The sequence below is a fragment of the Podarcis erhardii genome (assembly GCF_964252035.2).
Source record: "Podarcis erhardii genome assembly, chromosome: 8".
NCBI classification, from domain to species: Eukaryota; Metazoa; Chordata; class Lepidosauria; order Squamata; family Lacertidae; genus Podarcis; species Podarcis erhardii.
Genome location: NC_138499.1, coordinates 35,844,291 through 35,860,857, shown reverse-complemented (window position 1 = coordinate 35,860,857; position 16,567 = coordinate 35,844,291). Strand labels below are relative to the sequence as shown.

Genomic DNA, 16,567 nt, shown 5'->3' with positions numbered 1-16,567 from the left:
AGCAATTAGAGCTATATCAAGTTCTATGTGACCCACTGCAACAAGAGAGCAGAATGAAATCAAATCAGATCTGTTTATATTCAACATTTTAAGAAACCTTAATTTCCTGGCACCAGTTTGAGGGTTTTGCCTCTACTGCAGTGGGGTGGGGAGAGTTAGCATTAAAAATAATAAAATGATGCTACACCTTCATTCCCTCTACATGCTCTGTTTGACCACATTCCACATAGTACTTGAAATAAATTCAGTCAGTGAGGACGGATCACATATTCCCAGCAACAAAATACTGCAGTTGATGACTGCTTGAGAAATGTGTTGTAGCTATAATATTAGAGCTACCTTGAAGGAAGATGGCTGGATCCAGCTCAGCAATTGAGTGACAACAGTGCATTGACTGTATGTGTAGTCTAAAGTGTTGTTTTTGACCTCTAAAGCCCTTCATGGCACAGAGTCTCCTGAATTGAAGCCGTTTCTTTATGGCATATGGCCGTTTTTAAAAACTCCAGAAGGCATTCAAGGTGTTGCCAAGGCAATCTTGGAGAGGAAGCAACTTCTTTCAGCTTCCCTTTCCTCCTCAAATGTGGCATAAACACACCACTTATTATTTACAATAATAATCATCTGCTACCTTTTCGGCCCATCCTTCCTTCAAGGTGCTCAGAGCAGTGCTGTAGCCTCACAGCAACTTGGGAAGGTAGGTGAAACTGAGAGAATGAGCTGCAGATTTCGCCATCTTGTAAGCTTCATAGCTGAGCACAAACTTACACCTGGACTTTCCCCTTCTCTAGATGAATCCATTCTCAGATTTGTCCCAAAATTTTGCAGCTCCAAATTGTTGCTGAAGCATTGAGAATTTTCCACTGTGCTATTTCTTTTTAAATATCTGAGGTTGTTGGTTTTTTTTAATCCCTATGTATGTAATTTCTCCTTCATTATCAGTTCGTTTGTGTCTTGTTCTGCACAAGCTGATAAAACACTCTTCAAAAGCCATCTTCATGTGATCGTAGGTATAATTGCATCAAATAGGTTTCATGGAAGGTTTTCCCAAATCATCCAGTGGCCCTGTGCAGATCAGTCGAAGAGCAGTCACAGCACCCACAAAAGAGGGTCACATCAAGATGTCCTCCTTGCAATGTTTCATAAAGAGCATGTGCGAATTGGCAGTGCAAAGTTAAAGGCACAAAGAAACTGAGGCGGCTGAAAGCTGAGGCCAACTAAACATGCTCCAATTTGAAAAAATACTTTGAAATTATCCCAGTTAAACTGGAATGCAAGAGAAATAGAACACACAGTGGACCTGAAAAATGCAGTAAAGAAACTGAATGGTGAGGGGAGGAATCCTCTCATCTCTACATTCTTGCCCAGGGATGGTAAGCTTCAGGACCAGGGGGTGAAAGCAACCCTGCAAGCCTTTCTATCCTTACCCTTGGGGCTCTTTCCTATCTACACCCCTCCTGAGCTTCACCCCTCACCTGGCCTGCTTTGTACCCTCGCTGATTGTTTTTGCCTGGCTGGAATGTGTCCTTGAACTTGGATAACACCGCTTGCTTGCTTGCTTGCTTGCTTGCTTGCTTGCTTGGATGGGGGATGGAGAAGAACATGTCAGCTTGTGTAGAAACGAGCTACTGTAGAAAGCTAACATTTACATTTGTTGCTCTGCCCACTTTTACCTCTGGCCCCCAGTCAGTTGCCCATAAAGGAATGTGGCCCTTAGTCTGCCAAAAAATCCCACCCGTTCTCAAGCCGCTGAACCATATTAGCTCTTTTCTTTTCTTTTAGAAAGATTTTGGAAATATTACAGGATATGTGAACTCATATTTGTAAGGGGATTTGTGTAGAATTTCCTTAAGCAGCTACAGTTAGTGTGTAATTATCTGTAGTTATGTTGAAGACCCGAGAGCATATGGGCAGCTGTCCTTTTATTATTGCCCTAAAAAAACAACCCAGAATTTCTTCAGAGTTTCTGTCAGAGTGTCGCTGATGACATGTGTGATTAGAAAACGGGTTGAAAGCTGTGTGCCACAAATACAAGCAATTTTTTTAAAAATGCCAACTTTGAAGATCTCTGCTATGTGGTTTGCATCTCTGGGCAGGGATGTATTTGGAGTCCTCTGTTACATTTGCAACGGTAACCAAAGAGTCGACAGTTACTAATTTACAATCTTGTGCCTATTTATCCACACAAGAATCACAAACTACTGCCCCTACCATCACCTCCTCCAAGACGCACTGTTTACAATGGGCCTCATGTAAACCCTGGAAATCATTATGCCAATGCTACTTAGATGTTATCACAGTACAAAGTTGTTGGAACCCGATGTCCTCACAGAAGAAAGCAAAGCAAAACTGTGCCAGGAGAAGCAAAAGATAATGTAGCTACCCCAACAGGCATTCCCACACTGTGTCCTCACATAGCATCCTTAAGCACATAGCATCTTGTGAACTGCCCTGAGACCTGCGGGTATAGGGCACTATACAAATTTAATTAATAATAATAATAATAAAGCAGCTGCCAGGGCCCTTATGCCTTGGCAGGACTCACCACAGATGCCTATCTTGATTCCTCCTTAAAAAAACAAACAAAAAACAACTGGCTCAGTGCTCCAATTAGCACTTGGAATTTGGAATCTAGCTTCCATTTTAATTTCCCACAATGCCCCTTTTGGGATGACCCAGAGGGTCCCAGCCCAACCAGACACAGGTAGGGAGAAGTCACATAACAGTCCAGTGCTGCTGCTCAAGGGCTTCCCAAATGCTCCCGGTGTCTGTGTAAGGGGCAAGAAAGAGAGATCCAAGGGATATACCAATAGAGCAGGGGTAGACAACCTAAGGCCCAGGGGCCAGATGTGACCCAATCACCTGCGGACGGCCTGAGGACAGCCTGCGGACGGTCCAGGAATCAGCGTGTTTTTACATGCATAGAATGTATCCTTTCATTTAAAATGCCTTTCTGGGTTATTTGTGGGGCATAGGAATTCGTTCATATTTTTTTCCAAAATATAGTCCAGCCCACCACATGGTCTGAGGGATGGTGGACTGGCCCATGCCTGAAAAAGGTTGCTGACCCCTGCAATAGAGAATAAGAATGGGTGGATATGAAAGGCTTTACAGAACACAGATAGGCTACGGAGAGTGGAAAGTGAACCAGAGAAACTAGGAGAGAAAGAAGACATAAGGAGACAGAAAGGTACAGGGGAGAATAATGAAGCAGGTCTCGGTTAGTAAGCCTAGTGATGAGCTGCCAGAGATTGACAGGATGGAGAAAGGGAACCACAACAACATGGCAAAATAGGGTCTGTAAGCAGGGTGTGCTATACTACCAAAAACAGGCCTGTTGTTGTTGTTGTTGTTGTTGTTAATAATAATATACTCCACCTATCTGGCTGCATTTCCCCAGCCACTCTGGGTGGCTTACAGTGCATATAAAAAAATTGTAAAATGTCAGACATCAGAACAGGAATATCTTATACAATAAACCAATAAAACAGTAGAAATTATGGGTCCCGAGAAGAGTATTTTTATTTCATAAGATTTATACAGCCAAGGGCCTGCCAGACTTACAATGTCATGCCAAGAAACCCCATGCCTCCCAGCCAGCAGGGGACTCCCACTCTGGGCCTCAGACAAGTTCGGCATGGGCCTGATTCATACTGTCTTTTATCATTGTTCCTTAATATGTTTATGTTGTTGATATTTTTACAAAATATTTTTCTTCTTGTAAATACTTTTATGTCCTTTAAATTGTTTTCTTGGTTTCGTTGGCAATGTCCATGTTTTGGTAAAAATAAAATAGACACTGTAATTTTCACAAACCAGATAATACCAGTAACGCAAATGTTCCATTAAGGCCCAATCTTTAAGTGCAGAAAGTCTAAAACAAAATTAATTTCTGGTCAAATGTACATTTTTTAAAAAAAATGTCGGAAGTTAATAAAATATATATACCTTCCAACCCAGAAAGGTAAACCACAATGCTTGGACAATAGATTTCCAAAGAAAATTAAAAGTTTGAGCAGTTCTGGTTCCAGGCTATTTATTCAATTCTTTATTTATGTATTTCTTTGGCTTATTGTGAGAGTTCAGGTTCTGTGATAATGCATTGCGCTTGTTTGTGTATCTGCATAACCCAAGAGCAGATTTGTTGAAAGCACAGAGCGCTTCACAAGAGTTGCCCGAATGCTTCTGAATCATGCTATGGAACTGCACTGTTTGACTGAAGTCCGGGGTCTGCTCATTTTGCCACTGCGTCTACCTTTCCAAAGCACATACGTCTTGATAACGGCTAAAAGCAACACCAACAACAAAAACGCTGACGGTAATTCCAGCTCAAATGTAGTACATAAAGCAGGCAATGCTGATGACAGACTGCTGTTTGTACAGCAGACACTGTCTTATTCTTAAACTTGATCATTGCATCCTGCAGCTGCTCAGTGAATGCAATAGTTTTACTCTGAAAAGGTTTTGTCCTTATCTGACACATGACCGAGCCATCAGCTTTAAGGAACAATATGCGGTTGGAACTTGGCTTGTTTTAATTCCTTGGCCTAAATGCCTGCTGCTTTGATTCTGGGTGCCAGCCACATTGGAGCATGACGGTCTATTGTCCTGTAGTGCCGACATACCCCACCTTCACAGGGAGGCCTTGCCCCTCATGCTCCAGTTATGCCAGACGGCATTTGGATAAGCAGGGCTAGTTCTGGCAGGTGGCAGCACAGGAGGCAGTAAGTGAAAGCAATACAGCATACCTAGCCCTGGTGTAGTGACAGAACGGTTGCCTGGCGTCCACATAAACAAGGAGAACTGCTGACTTTCCATTAGTTCCAATTAAAAAAAATACTTTCATCCTTGGCTTTAGGCACAAAGAGAGCAAAATAGTGATGCTTGGTCCCACAAGAATGTCACAGATAGGAAAATGCGAAACTTAGACAATCCTAGCCACAAGTTCTCTGCATTCAGACAAGCACCAAATCCCCACACATTGAGTTGGAGCCCAACAGAGGCTGCATTCAAATAGTGTTTTGTTCAATTTCCGCGACATTCCCTCACTGGATAATTTTCATGTTTTATGTAATCTGTCACATGACACAAAAGCCACTTCTTCTGGAAATGTAGTGGAAGCACACATTTCAGTGTGAATTGCTTTCAGGAAAAATTGGTCCGCAACCCTGTTAACAAAGAGACCCAACAAAGAAGGGAACTGAGAACAAGCAAGGAGATAATATTGGTCCATGTAGGCCAGCCTTCCTTCATCTGGTGCATTTCAGATGTTCTGGACTACAACTCTCATCATCAGGAGGTCTAGTTCTCATAAACAGATAGCGCTCATAGTGCACAACCAATTTTTCAGGCATTGACCATATCCAGGAAAATGGAGCAGCTTTGCTTAGGTTTATAATGCATAATATATGAAATGGGAGAAAGTACAAAGATTCTGCTGAAGAAATTGCTGGCTGCCTATTAGCTTCTGGAGTAGGTAAGGTGCTGGCATTGATAAAGGTAAAAGGTAAAGTAAATGACCCCTGGATGGTTAGGTCCAGTCAAAAGTGACTGTGGAGTGTGGCACTCATCTCGCTTCAGGTTGAGGGAGCCAGCGTTTGTCCACAGACAGATTTCCAGGTCATGTGGCCAGCATGACTAAACTGCTTCTGGGACTATTGACTTTTCAATGCATGTTAAAGGCGTTCCTATTTCAACATGCATTCCTATTTCAACAAGCATTCAATGCATATTAAAGGCATTCCTATTTCAACATGCATTCCTATGTTAAAGGCATTCCTATTTCAACAAGATAAAATGTTTATACCAGTTGGTATCTGTCCTGACCTGCCCTGTCCTGAATTGATTTTATGCATGCATTGTTGTTTTTAACTGCTTTTATATACGTAACTTTTGCATATGATGTTATATTGTAAATTGCTTTATATTGTAAACAGCTGCTTTTACTTCACTGCTTTCCACCCGCCCGCCCCCCTTTATTTTGTTTTTTTTTAATAATATTTATTCAAATTTTAAAGGTTACAAAGAGAAACAAATAAAAAAGTAAAAAATAGAAAAATAGAAAAAACAGAAAAAATACAAACAATTGAAGAAAGAACAAATCAAACCTTTACATCACTTGCTTTCATTCACTTACTTCCTTGACCTCCTCACACCTCCCATTTTTGTATTCTAATTCAATTAGATATTTCAGCAAATCCTTTCCAACTTTGTTTTTATCTTAATAGTTTATCTTAATATTTTATCTTAATATATTGTAATTTTGCATTCCCTTCTTTCACCAAATTATTTTTACTTAGTCCTTTATATCTTTTCTGCTAAAACCACATAATTCTGTTCCAACATCTTTCTAACATTCCTTAATTTTACAATATTTCTGAAGATAAACTTTAAATTTTTTCCAATCTTCTCCCACCGACTCTTCTCCTTGGTCTCGGATTCTGCCAATCATCTCAGCCAGTTCCATATAGTCCATCACCTTCGTCTGCCATTCTTCCCGGGTGGGTAGATCTTGTGTTTTCCACCCCCCTTTATTTTGGTTGTGAATGCATCATGCTGGAAGGAAGCTAGGTCTTGCGTATCTGAAGGCCATAGGCCGGGGGGGGGGGGGAGTTAACGGACAGTGGGCCCTGTGGTGCAATGGGCAGGTAGTGTTAAAGCAAAACTATCCTTGTCCAGTTTTGCTCACACCAATTGGAGAGTGGTGGAAAGGAGGAGCCAGGAGGAGGAGACTCAGCACCTAGGCAACGGCCAACGAATGGTGGAGGCAGATCACCATGGGTAGGAAGAAAGGAAATGCTGTCCCATCATATGGGTGAGCAATAATTATGCCTGCCATTGTTATAGCCATACAAACATTCTTTAAGGAGCAGTGGTAGAGCAAGGGCTAGTAGCTTAGTGATAGAGCATCTGCTTTGCTGATGGTGCCAAGTCCAATCCCTGGCACCTCCAGGAAGTGCTGAGAGAGATACCTATCTGAATCCCCAGAGAGCTGCTGCCAAACAGTGTAGACAATACTGAGTGGGATGGATCAATGGTCTGGCCGTTTCAGTTAGCAAATCTTATCACACACAAGACCATAGCCATGGACTGGGAGAGGTCCGACAACAGAGAATATTGAAATGTTGAAATCATAAATACCCTGCTTCATCAAAAAGAGGAAATGGAATAAAAATAGCACATAATGTTAATACCAAGGTGTACTTACTGTACTGGACCAGCTGGAAAGGGATGCCAGGAAGAGGGTTTCCCCAGCTAATGTCAGTGCCTGGGGAGCTCTCTTCTCTCTAGTTAGATGACCTCCAAAATTATGGAAATTCATCTCTTAACCCCACTCCAAATTCATAGTGGTGCTCTGGCTTTCCTGGAGCTGATTCAGCTGCTACAGAAGGCAGACCAGTAGCATCCATGCTATCGAAATAGCAGTGATTTCTCTTTCATCAAGAGAGGAAACTACCACTTCTTCTAGATTTAGAATATTATCTTCCCTGTGAAATGTGTCTACTAGCAGGACAGGTAACCACAAATGGGAAGAAGCGGAATGATTATTGATGGGCACTGCTGAAAAGCAGCTTGCTGTGGATGGGCTGTCCAACACAGAAAGCGCCAGAGAGAGGGGGACAATAAATTCAGTTTTACTTGCTTTTAAAGGAGAAACTGCATGATTCGCACTTCTTGAACCGATGTATGAACTGAAGGTAGCTATCCTTTGAAATTCTCCACATTTTGCAAAGCAGTTCTCCAGCCAAACAATACACTAAAAGAAATGTGCATATATAGTAAGGCAAAATGTGCATGAAAGTGCATATATTAGTGAAAAAAACATACAAAAATGCATTATTGTTTGTAAAAAATATATATAGTCATCAAAACTGCATACAAAATATGTTTATTCAGAGAAATTCACACTTAAATGCTGATGATCCGTTTGTTTTGTTTTTAAATTTTAGATTGCTGCATAAATGCAGAAAACTGAATTTAGATTGAAAAAAATAGGAAAAAACAGAGAGTTGAAAGTGGCATATTTGTTCATCCCGGGTAGCCAATACCATCATTAGTGTCAGAATCAGTCCAAAACTTTTTTCTGCCTGAGGCAAAAGATAAAAATGCACCTTATCCACACCCATTCCACCTACTGAAGCGGGCCAGACTGGCAGCAGGATCTTATTTAGCATTCTCCACTGTATCTGTGTGCAGCAAGCTAGGTACACAGTAGGCTGTGTGTAGCACAACTAGATTTTTCTTCCTCCAACAGAAGATCAGCAAGGAGACTGCCACCCATGCAGCCCTCACACAATCCCAGCATTCATCTCAAAGTGCCTAATTGTAGGGCCAGTCCACTATACTCTGAGCAGTGCAAAATTTCTGCAGCTCCTGCCATCCCTTCCTTTGCTATCCCTGTACAGAGACCACTTGTAAGTTCACAGCTGCACCTTGCAGTCACTGCTTGTAAACAGTAGCTTCAAGGTGTCCTCTTGTCCCCTGTCACCCACCACTAGTCAGCAGGTAGACAGAAGGTAGACACAATGCAGCTAGTTACCTTGAACATCATTGAAACTATTCAAGGGAGGCTTCTTTTATGGACAGATTTCCAAGAAATAAAAGTATTGTGGGATAATTTCTATTGCATTGTGATATATATAAAACTCCTGCAATGTACAGGTTCAGTGGTAAAACTGATGCACCAGGGCCTGGGAGACCTGGGTTCAAAACTTTATTCAACCATGAAGCTCACTCTATGACACGGGGATAACTGCTAAAGTTTTATTGTGGTGAATGATTTATGCTGTCTGCAATCATCTGTCCGCTTACATGAGAATAAGTTGCACCAAGATCACTTATTTCAGCCTGTGCATTCAATGAAGGACCCCCCTCTTTCACAGAGCACCATAAGTATTCAGTCTTCCTAATAAATTAATAATTTGCCAGTTTCTTCCCATTCTGAAAGGTTCTTGGCCAGCACACATCACCTGGGACCAGAGAATCTCTAAGGACTCCATGACAAAGCACTTTGCCTAGTAAGCAGATGTTCGAGGGCATTTTGATGCCAGTTCATAAGTTTCCTTCTCATCTGTTTTGGTTCATCTGTCTACATCAGCCTTCCTCAACCTTCTACCATCCAAATGATTTGGACTACAGCTCCCATCAGTCCCAGCCAGGATGGCAAATGGTCAGGATGATGAGAGTTGTAGTTCAAAACACTGAGATGGCATCAAGTTGGGAAAGGCTGATAACACATCGCCTCCATGGTTTCTTGATGAATGTGTTGCTGTAAGGAGCCCAAATTCAATGCCTGCTGGCAACTGTGGCAACATCCTTGCTCTCATATAACACATTTCAGAGCATATGCAACTGTGCTGCAGCATGGACTAAAGAGACTCTTTCCAGTTTGCCGCTTGCTGCTCTGGCAAGGTTCTGTACAGAGTTTAGCTCACTTTTGTTTGAAATATTACAGTATCAAAATCTCCTGTCTCAACCGGATTGCGGGATTTTTGCAAATACTCTCCCTATCCAAGATGGTGACACACCTTCCAGTGTCAGAAAGCCAACCAATCAATGGCATTTTCCAACTTAGAGAAGGAAGCAGGGGTCTCTCTTTGTTGGTCTCACAGCTGGATTTAGCTAGGGTGTTTCCCAAGAAAGGAGGTTATTTCTCCTCCCTAATAGAATGCTATAGCACTAGGGCAGGGATTTCCCTTCCCTTCATATAGAAAGGAAATAATCAGTCCTACAAATCCACTCACCTCTATATCGGTGGGTGGCAACTGTGCCTCATTAGTTTTCCAGCGTAGGGGTGGAGGCATGCCACCTCACCCCTGCATCATGGCTGGCCGCGTCACCTGTGTTGAGGGACAGCCCCAGCCAATCAGCCAGCAGGGTGGGTGTGGCCGCAAGCCATTTAATCTCAGCATGGCTGGCCAGCTCCCTCTTTCTTGCCTCTTCGTCAGATCACCCTACCCACCCACCCTCTTTTCATGCTTTGCTCTGATATGACCTTGCTATGGCAAATGTTGGTTGCCATGTTGTTGGGGCCAGGTAGGATTTTTTTTCCCACTTGGCAAATTGGCACTGGCCATTTAGTTTTTGCCTACCTAGTAGCAATCTTCACAACTTTTGTGAGCTAGTTCTAGGTATGAGCTTTCGTGTGCATATCTGAAGAAGTGTGCATGCACACGAAAGCTCATACCTAGAACTAACTCAGTTGGTCTTTAAGGTGCTACTGGAAAGAAAAAAAAAATTATTTTGTTTTGACCATGGCAGACCAACACGGCTACCTATCTGTAACTTTTGTGAGGTTAGGCATTGGGTAAGACTTCATTTGGCTGGAGGGGAGGTTGTTGCCTTCGTCTGCCCCTCCTCAGGAAGGGTATCCTGTTAAAGAGATCAGCGGTGTGGATACTGTCCAAAGCCCAATCGTGGGCTAGGGCCATGTCACAGCCTCTACAGGGACCCCTCGGGGTGGTGCCACTATCTGATGTAAGTTATAGGGCACCCCCTATCAGTGGTTTACCCTTCCATGGACTTCCTGCAAGTGGGCAGGAGTCAAGATATAGCCTGGCTTCACCCCAGTGCCAAAACCAAACCACTCACATCTGTAACCAATAAAGTTGTGGCCTACTTGAACCCATAAACCAAAATACTCCATGTCAGTGTGATTTATTGTTCTCCTGGGAACTTTGGGGCTCGAGTGCATTGGTGTGCAACAGAGTGGGGAGGGGGGAAATAGTCAGCATTTTCTACTGACTGTGGTGCCAATTTAAAAAAATTACAATCTATCCTTTAAAGAAATTTAATAAGTAATAATTAATAATGGGCCATCCCTGCTTCATAATCCACTGCAACATGGATGCAAATCACCCCATCTCCACTCACCAGCCTGATTTTCTGATGAGCAGGGCATGGATGATTTGCACCCCCACTTCAGCACCGCAGTGAGGAGGGAAAATGCCCCTCCCTGCTAGAACAGAGAGGGCACATAAGAAGTATATGAAGCCGAAGCCCAGGAAATGGATATGTGAGTCCCTTCGTATTGCACAACTCCTCTTAGATATATTCTGAATGATCAAATACAACGGCCAATGGACTTCTTTCAGAAAAATGTACAGGAAACATTTCCCCAAAGGCATAACACAGAATCCATAACTGAAAGAAAGCTAACTGGCATTTTGTATTCAAACACAGTTCAGAATGTTTCATACAGAGCAGGTTGTTGTGACCAAGACACTAGCATATACCTATAAATACATGTGCAGTATAAATCTATGCAAGTTTATTCAGAAATAAGTAGACAGAAATAATGTAAAAATGAAAAGGATCGCAGTCTTAGTTTGTCCCTAAGATAAAAACAAAATCACAAAATTGTGAAAATCATTAATGTTTGGAGTCTTCTCTCTCAGATTTTTGTGTTATCATTCAATAACTCTTCAGTGCTCATAAAAAAGGGACAAAACCTGTCCCTGTACTTTCTGCATATGTCTGAGCATCATTTGCAGGAAGCTATTTCACACTACCTCAGCTTGAAGAGTTGCTGTTTTTCACACTCACCAAGAAATAAGTGCATGTGAGAATAATACCTTTACAATTTTGAAATGTCCTCAGACTTTTAATCTCCAGGCCATCATCATCTGTGAACTCGTCTCCCCCTCTCTTTTCACACTTAGAAAGAACAGGAATCATGCAATATCCCCATAAGGAAATATGAAAAGATGGGGTGGAGGGGCCATAGTGTGTAAATGTATCCTAATATAAATCCATACATTTATAAAACTGTACAGAAATCATAGATTGATGCATACAAATTGTCACACTGCTTCAATATAATCTAATCACACATCTGATGTCAAATTGAATGAATGTTTAATCAGAAATAAATCCCACTGAATTCAACAGGGCTTATGTCCAAGAAGTATATATAGGATTATAACCTTAGTTTGAATATTCATATTAGAAAACACACATGTGTAGCAAACCATCTTGGCAAGATTTGGCTCTGTGGTTCTCCATTACTGATTATCTACCTTTCCTCCATGGATCTAAAAGCATCAAACAACCACCACTGTTTTATCCTCACAACAACCATGGGAGGTAGGCTAAATTCATGTAGCGACTTTCATAGATGAGTCAGGATTTGAAAACCCAAGGAAGCAAGGGATACTAGTCCAATAATCTAGCCACTACACAACAATGGCTCCCTTCCAGTCACTGATCCCTACCTCTAAACTAAAGTACTAAAAATCCCACAATGTCACCAATCTGGATCAAGATTAAGAGGTAAATGCTATGTAAACATATGCAAGTAAAGACTTTTCCACTTCACATGCAGTTCTTTTGTAATGCTCATGTCCTTCCAAAGGATGAAATAAAACATGCATTGAAACAGCTGCCTTGAAAGAAAAACAAATATTCACACACAGAGAGATAGAAAGTCTTAACTGGTAGTATAAATGGGAAGAGGTACAGAAAGAATCCTCATCTGCATCCTGTAAAGGCTGCTGGGGGTTATTATATCCTTACCATATTTAAACATATTTTACAACAAAATGTCACCTCTCTTTAACAAACAATTAGGGCAGGCTGCATGGAACTTCACAAACAGACTGTCTGAAAATCCCTTCCCTTCAATACATGCTACAGAACAGCCATCCAGACAACCAGACAAGCTGTCTCTATTGACATCTGTTCCCTTTTCAATATATGAATTATCCTCCTGGGTAATGCCATCTTCAGCTGCTTTAGCACTGATGCCATCTTACACATTACCTACTCCAATATTTCTGCCATCAGCCGCACAACATTTTTTATATTTCAGAAGCCCATAAGGGAGGGGGGGGAGTATCTGCCAGTGCCCAACTTTGTATCACATTAGAAGTGGAATCCAGTTAAGAAGGGGCTAAACTTGCGACCCTCACTTCAGTGGCTGATTTCAACATGGTACAGAGCAAAGCTACCCCAAGCTCCATTTCCATTGATGTCTCCCATGCAGTACCAGCTCTACCATTGGGCAGAATGAGATAGGCACATCAGGCAGCTAATCTGCTGGAGGCCAGTGGTGAAAGGGCAACAAACTCTTATTTTATAAAGTATTATTATTGTTGTATTTTTACCACCAAGTAAGGGAAGAGGAGCCTGTGGGGTTTTCTGTCTCGGTTATATAAAAAAGCCTAGGATATTGTGCACCTTGACTTAAAAGCAAGTTAAAAGCAAAAAGAAACTAAACACATACACGCATAAAATCACTGCTCCTATAGCTTTATGCTTTGTGGTTCCTAAATCTATTGCCATTACTGTTACTGCAGGTGGAAAACAACAAAATTCTCATCGCACATCCCCACACTTGTTGGGTTGGGTTCGCTGTAGGCCACTGATTATTTTGCCTAGCTGCCTCTACTGAACTTTTTAGAAAGAGAGCAGATCAAAAAAAGAGCACCAGGAGACATAAATATTCTTCTGCCTGCTGTGCAGAACTATTTGTACATGCAGCACTCCTGGACAAAGGAGCAAAAGATGCTAGGACAGACTCAATTGTAACAAACCATTTCTCTTCCAAAATGGTGAGTCAGGTCTTTCAAATGATTGTTACATTCTGAATGCAGCGTGCTCTTAGGTACATTAAACAAAGGAGAAGATGAGGTTGCCTTCAGTGCCCTGCATTGTCAAATGACAACAATGCTGGCAGAATTTTGCCATTGGAATCTGTACAGCAATATCACAGACATTTACTATTTCTTTCATTTGTGGATGGCTTGACTCATGCAGCTAAATGACAGATTTACAGTTTACAGTAAAATTGCCTGCAATGTTATTGCATTGGTGCTGATGTATTTCAGCAAACACAGCTACAATGAATTTGAGCAATCAGCTGTCTACACAAACATCAAGACTCTTCAGCGGGAGCACAATGTAGTAGGCAACAAATACTGATGGAATTTCTCTTTGCATTCTGGAAGTCACTAATGAGGTTTATTCATTGAGAGTTGATGACACTCGTGGATAATATATGCAGTCAATCTCTTTACAAGGCAGTTTAGATGGGAAATGGCATTTCGTGTCATGAAACTGGCTCTTGATTGGCCCCAAATCAGAGGGTAATTGGGGTTTTGATTTCATGACATGGCTGCAGAAGTTCAGATGGAATTTGTAGGGGAAATGTGGCACCGAGTGAAAGGGGGCTCTTTAATATGATCTGTACCCTCAAGTGGATTTTTATCTTCCATCTGAGATACAATTCTGTTATGGCGCATCATTTATTATTTTTGCATATATTTGAAATTCTTACGGCCAAGTGGCTTAAACAATAAACACAAAGATGCTGATAGCATGTGAATATGTTAAGGGACAAGATGACAGCAAGATGATGGGTGCCATCATTTATAATTTCTTGAACACTTATAACTTGCTAAGCATCTTACAGGGTTTTTATGCACTTACTATTTATAGTGGCATAGTTGCTGTTTAATCTGACATTTTAACAGATGAATTTGTGGTTGATTGTCTTTGCGTTTGGTCACATGTTGCTGTTATTAGAGATCGAGTGTGGAGTATTCTTCTTCACACTAATAGTAGGTTGGCCCTGAACTGAAAAGAAATTCAGCAGCCATAGTCACATCCTTATGTTCTTCCAGGATCTGATCATCTCCTCCGTGACATCACCATGGAACTCATGACATCATGCTCCAGTACATGTCAGAGTGATGAGTATGCACACAGGAATAGTCCTTTCATTGCATCATCATCATCATCATCATTAAATGTCTAATATTCTGGAATTCTAATATTGAGGGACTAGAAAAGATTAGAAAATGAACTACATGTCTGCCTGAGTTTGGCAAACCCGTTTGTGGTGAATAAGTTTTGTTTGCAGCTAATGACTGCTGTCATGGCTAGTACTTCAACTCAGTACCATTGTCTGTATCTGTCATCTCTGAACTGAGGTTGCAAACTAACATCTTACACCAGTCAGAGGGAAAAGGTGTGAAACAGATGTTTCCCAAACCACGCCCACCAACCTCAATCCTGTCCACACAGAAACCGGAACAATGGTTGTACACATGCCACACAAATGAAAATATCGGGGATCCATTACAGACCTTTCACAAAAGTCAGATTTTTTTTCCCCAGCAGCATCAGAAGTGTGTTTTTAAACACATTATTTCAGAATACTAGCTGAATAATGATGGTGCTGTGTGGTGGCATGGCCCCAAAATGGGAAAAACCAGCAACTAGACCACCATAAATGGTAAGTACAGAAAGGCTTCCAGGTACATGTGGCCTGTCGTAGGTTTGCATTGTAAAAAGAGGATTCACTCTTCAGCACCTTCTTGAAAGATATTTGTGAGGGGCTGAATTTCGAAGATAGTGACCAGTCAGCAATATGATCATATTCTCAGCAACTGGTGAAATGTACCTTCTGTAAGTATTCCTTTGTTTGCAGCTTGTGGAGTGATGCAAGCATCTCTGGGATCCTAGAAAATCACACACTCACACCAGTGAGCTACATGTGAATCTTTTGATCTTTGCATAGATTAAAGCAAAATATGTAAGTCTTTCAACTCTATCACATGATCACTCCCACTTAGAAATGAGTAAATTTATAGAGCAAATGATTGTGAAAACTCCCAAACAGATATTGCATTTCATATTTTTTTTGGTGGGAGGGGGAGATAACACACAAAACCAAAAGAGCTTGTACACTTTGTGTTGGTTATGGCTAGACTTGTTAATACACAAAAACAGAAAAGTTGTCCATAGGCTTTTGGTACAGTAAGTTCCAAAAACAGCAGTAAGAAAGAAAGTTACCCATACATGTAATCAAAAGGCTAACAAAACCAGGATAATATTTGGCTGTGTTGAATGACTATTTCTCATACTGGAAATAATATTATGATGCATCTGCAATTTTAAAAGGTACATTTCTATGTGGAAAAATTAACTGTGGGTAAGGGCACAAATAGAAATTATGAATATTGGGGTTAACATATAGGTCTGTACTTGTGGGCAGTCAGCATTATAATTTACAGTTTTTAGCACTGGCACTAAGGTACTGGAAAAGGGTTCCATTCTGCTTTCTTTGTAACAAAAAAACAAAAAAGATGCTATTTTGTTGTTGAACAGTTTGTGGCTTAAAGTTTTGCACTACAGAGCTTTATAATAGAAAGGAAAAGGAACAATAGGTACTGACATCATGGCTCAGTGTATTCAAAACATGGATTGGCACCTGGAGTGTGGTGGAAATATCCTAAAAATCATATTGAAATCAATTTCAGGAGTTCGGCTTTACAAGCTGTACACTATTGCCCCAAGGAATAAATAAAACTCCAGAGAAAAATGCAAGCTATGTAAATATCCCAAGAGACTCTCAGAGGCATGAAATACAAGCACTTTTATACATAGCCATGTTTGTTAGCAACAAGTAAGCAATCAGCTGCTTTTAGCAAAATAAAAATTTGGTATCATATCATTCAACACAGGGATGGTGCAGAACAATGAGAGGGGAGCTCTAAGGGTGAAATCCAAAGATCTTCAGCTCTAAGAACTCTGCATCTGCTCACTTTTCAGAATGAAAGCAAGGAGA

General features: G+C 41.2%; 1 long non-coding RNA gene across 1 annotated transcript in view; it reads right to left on the bottom strand.

Annotated features, from left to right (window-relative positions):
* Window positions 1–7,681: 7,681 nt before the first annotated feature.
* LOC309349161 overlaps window positions 7,682–16,567 on the bottom strand; it is a 28,884-nt gene continuing 19,998 nt past the window's right edge. Inside the window, exon 3 of the long non-coding RNA XR_014159781.1 lies at window positions 7,682–7,753. This is a non-coding gene — a long non-coding RNA (uncharacterized lncRNA). The remainder of the gene's footprint in view (window positions 7,754–16,567) is intronic.